We start from the raw sequence: 5,216 nt of genomic DNA, 5'->3' as shown, positions 1-5,216 counted from the left end.
ACACTGTTAATTGATCTTCTTGCAACCTGTCTCCTTTTTCTTAACTGAATCAATAGCTTCAGTAGCTTTTAGTAGGGCCACTGTCTTTGATGAACCTTCCCCATTGTCCTATTCGAATCTGTTGTAGAACTTCAAGGGAATAAGAGTGTGCACTAATACAGGAACACTGTAAACATGAAAATATAAGAGGTCCAGTTTAAGTAACTGAAGGGCCCAGATTACGCAACTACAGCCTACATTCTGTTAGCCGAATAAACTTTTAGGCAAACATGCCAATGAAACGGTTTGACCAGAAATATTAACCTTAAACCCTACTGTTCAAGAATCCATGTACGTCAAAGGCTTGTCTGCCATTATCTAGGGGAAATAACGAAAAATGTAACACAAATCAGTAACTATTTCCATTATCGAAACGTGTAACGTAAGGTGGGGCAAATCCGACGTTTGGGGAAGTGCATCTCTCATCCAAGAAAATTTTGTATGTGGCGATCCCAGCAAACTTCGTGAATATCCCAGTCCTTCGAAACGTTGAAAACACTGTGGTGCAATTCACGCGCAGACAATCCGTTTGTAACTCGCTCGATAACGCTCGTCAGTTGAAAGAGTGCTTCATATTTTCATCGGCATTCATTATGCTCGTAGTTATACTTTTTTGGATACTTACTGCAGACTCATGTGAAAGGTAAGTTAAAACAATGTTACATGATACATATACCTGATTTTAAAATTTCTCATCCGGTTTTTGTCTACTGAGGTGGTAGCTCTTGCCCCCTGGAATAAACGTCACGGGGCAAGAACATCAACTAGGAGTGGAGCAAGCGTGTGAGAATAACGCGATTGCCTCGTAATTCCTATACGTATAAAATTTTTAACTTAATACCATTTATTAATTAATATAATTTGTACGTGTAAAACCTACTATTTTTGGTGCCTCATTAAGGTCCACAATTACAACAGAAAAAGCAATGGAGGTAAATCTTACACTCAAGAGATGTTACAAAGAGTTGTCGATGGCATAAAATTTGGTACGTTGACGATAAAGGCACCAAGTAGAATGCACAACATTCCTTTGACAGTGCTCAAATATCGTTTGAAAGAGAGAAGAGGAGGTCCGCTGTATACCGATGTTCAACTGAACAGGCGCGAAACTCTGAGTGCTGAGGACATATTGCGTTGCGAGACAAAATGGCAGATCCTGGACAATATCGCCGACGCTAATTCAAGAAAGGCTTTGGTAGGACGTCATCTCATCAGTCAGCGCCCATCTAGTGCACTACGGTTCGTTGCGACAGAAGACCGAAGCAAAGCAGAGAAGACAGCTGAGGCCACCGGATGTGGTAGGCGAACAGCCAATAGCCAATGTACGACGATCGTATCAACAGCATTAGAACGGAAGCGCAACAATAAATCGTGTCTCGTCACCCAAGCAACTGGAATTGGATTGACGTAGGCGCCAGGATGTGGCTGCGCTCCTCACCGACAGCAACGATATTTATGTATGTCCGACTGTAGAATGTTTACTATTCTTACTACAAGACCACTGAAAATCCAAAACATTATGACGACTATCGACAGCGAATTTGAGTACCTCATTGTGGCGTTGTCGGCAAGGGAAGCATGTAAGCAGAACAGGGATGGATAAGAAATTATTCTAATAGCGATACGGGTCGCAAATGAAGAAATCTACTGACTTAAGCGATTTTGACAAAGAATAGGTTGTTATGGCCTGGTGCCTGGTGTCGAGTATCTCGAAAACAGCCAAGCTGGTCGGTTGTTCGCGTGCTACTGTCGTGAGCGTCTGTGCAAAGTGGTCGAAGAACAGTGGAGAGCGGAGGCTTACCGGCCCTGTAAAGCAGGATATGTGGCGAACTGCGGCACATCTAAAGACAGAGTAGAATGTTGGTGCAGCCCGCGCTGTTAACCGTGCCGTGTAACGCACTGCTTTCCGGGCGGGAAGGCGTGCCGGTCCCCGGCACGAATCCGCCTGGCAAATTAGTGTCAAGGTCCGATGTACCGACCAGTCCGTGGATGGTTTTTAAGGTGGGTAGGACGTGAAACGGGCCGACTTGGAGCAGGAGAGGCACCACAGGACATTTTAATTTACACTGTCTATACTTTCACAAATAAATTCATGAAAATTTGTTAGCATGACCAGGAAGGAGTCAGGATTCACACTATTAGCAGAGGAAGTTCAAAAACATAACAAAACAGCATACAAACCATACTTACAGGTGTATGAAACTCTAGAATTTCCCAAATCTGTTAAAAACTGTGGTAAAAATTGAGATAATTAACTATAAAATTCGCATTCTCTCTAAACACGAAGTTTAAAACGTAACACCCAATTCATTTTTCCATAGATTAAATAAATTCTAGAGTTTCATACACCTGTAAGTATGGTTTGTAAGCTGTGCAAAATTCATCGAAGAATCTCTCTTACTTATGAAGAAAAGTGTACCTATAGCAACAAATGCAGCCAACCGTAACTGAAAAAAAATCATGAAATTTCACATTAAAAAAATATTATTTTTACGTATTTTTGAACTTCCACTGCTACGAGTGTGAATCCTGAATCCTTCCTGGTCAAGCTGACAAAGTTTTATGAATTTATTTGTAAAAGTATAGACAGTGCAAATTAAAATGTCCTGTGGTGCCTCTCCTTCTCGAAGTCGGCCCGTTTGACGTCCTACCCCCCTTAAGGCGGTTTTCCATCTGCCTCGGCAAAGGCGGGCTGGTTCCCCTTATGCCGCCTCAGTTACACTATGTCGGCGATTGCTGCGCAAACGCTGTCTCCACATACGCGTACACCGTAATTACTCTACGATGCAAACATCGGGATTACACTCGTCTGGTGTGAGATGTTCCCGTGGGGATCCACTGGGGACCGAACCGAACAATAACCCTGGCTTCAGTGTGGGGCGGCGGTGGGGTGAGTGGACTGCTGTAGCCTGTTGTACAGTTATGAACCACTGAAGGCCATTAGGGGGAGGGGGGGACGAAGCTTCTCCGTCGTTTTCTCCAGTTCTATACAAGACAATGTTGGTGCAGACACAAATGTTTAGAAGAACACCATCCAGCGCACATTGTTTAACATGTGGCCCCACAAAATATTAACCGTACGTGTTCCCGTGTTGACCCAACGACATCGTAAACTGCGATTTGTGATAAGGTCGGTATCATCAAGAATGGACCGTGTATCAATGGAAATGTCCCTGGCTGAATGAATCACGTTTCTTGTTATACCAGGCCGATGGTCGCCCCTGCATACCCTGTTATTCAGACGAACAGCTGCTCGAAAAATGCACCGCGCTACGGACCCAGGCCAGTGAGGGCATTATTATTGCTATGGGGGACATTCGCCTCAGCTACGATGAGATCTTTAATAGCAGCCGGATAACCGTCCGCACATAGGGCCAGAATCTATCTACAGCGGTTTGAGGCGTGTGTAGCGAACTCACGTCGAAGTCTTGGCAACCAATTTCGCCTGATCAGAACCCGCTGGAACATATCTGGGATGATACTCGGAGACAGCTTGTCGGACAAAAATCGCCAGCCCGTTATTTATGGGGAAGTGGGCGATCTGTGCGTCAGCATCCGGAGCCACGTGCCTCCGGAAACCTCACCAAGCAATTGTCCAGTCCATACCATGAAGTATCGCTGCAGTATTGCGTTCCAGAGGTGGACCAACATGCTGTTAACGTTTAATTTGCGATTAAGTTTTATTTAATGAGCACATTCGCCATTGTGATACGGACTGTCAATTATGTTTAGCCGGCCGGTGTGGCCGAGCGGTTCTAGGCGCTTCAGTGTAGACCGCGCGACCTCTACGGTCGCAGGTTCGAATCCTGCCTCGGGCATGGATGTGTGTGATGTCCTTAGGTTAGTTAGGTTTAAGTAATTCTAAGTTGTAGGGGACTTATGACCACAGATGTTAAGTCCCTTAGTGCTCAGAGTCATTTGTATTTGCGCTGACGTTTACCATCTCTAATGAGCAACAATTTATACATGCCACTCTGGCTTTATACAGAAGTAATTCGTTTGTTTTTAACCGATTTATGATACTGGAGTTAGTCTCAGAAATCATTTCTTGAGCTGATGAGCAGAGTATTTTGAAAACAATTCGTTGCTATCCCTGATTTGGTAGGGAGGATGGAGCATGTTAACTTAAACGGAGGATCATCGACAGCTATAGAAGTAACATCAAGCATGCTTCAGGGTACTATGTTTTGAGATATGCTGTTCATGTTCTACGTTAAGAAGTTGCCAAACAATATTAATAGCAGTCTCAGACTTTTTGCAGCTGATACTGTTGTCTACTACGAGGTATTATCAAAAACAGCTTTACAAATAATAGATCATGATAAAATTTTTAAATGGTACAAACATTGGCAGCTTGCTTTAAATGTTCACAAATGTAAAACTGTGCACTTTAAAAAAACGCACTACCATAGTACTCCATGACTGCCATGTGAAGGATCACAACTGCAGTCTGATAATTCAAGCAAATATCCGGGACAGGAAGACCCCCTGCCACGTGGAACGAACGTATAAGCTCGAACGTACGTAAAGCATGCGGCAGATTCCGGTTCACTGGTGGGACAGTGGGAAAATACAGTCTACGAAAGAGATCGATCACAAACCACTTCTGCGAGACATCCTGTAGTACTGCTCTGATGTTTGGAACCCGCACAAAATGTGATAAACAGTAAATATTAAACACGTGTAGGTCTGGACAAATGGTCACAGGTTTGTGTTACTCACAGAAGAGTGTCACGGAAATAATGACAAACCCAAAGTGGCAGACATCGTATGATAGACATCAAACATCTCGCGAAAGTCTACTTACATCGTTTCTAACGTCAATATTAAGAGAGCAATGTAGGAATACGCTACAGCTTCCTGCGTATCGCTCCCGCAGTGACGGCAAAGATAAGATTAGATAAATTACACTGAGCACAAAGGTAGCCAATCTTACCGTGTCAGACGGAATGGGAGGCGAAGATACACCCCCTACCCCTCAAGAAACTTCACAGTGATTTGCAGAGTGTGGGCGTAGATGTCGATCAATGATAAATGCAATAAGTAGAAGTGGACCAAGTGCGGAAACTTGCGGGTGTGCCTTGTGTTATCACACGCTCTTTTGTCTGTATGCTGGACGCTGCAATGCTGCCTTACAAGAACTTGTATTTCCTGATCGGCTACTTTTCGTGCTCCCA

Source organism: Schistocerca americana, chromosome 5 (genome assembly GCF_021461395.2).
Source record: "Schistocerca americana isolate TAMUIC-IGC-003095 chromosome 5, iqSchAmer2.1, whole genome shotgun sequence".
Classification (NCBI taxonomy): domain Eukaryota; kingdom Metazoa; phylum Arthropoda; class Insecta; order Orthoptera; family Acrididae; genus Schistocerca; species Schistocerca americana.
Note: the sequence above shows the minus strand (reverse complement) of the source record.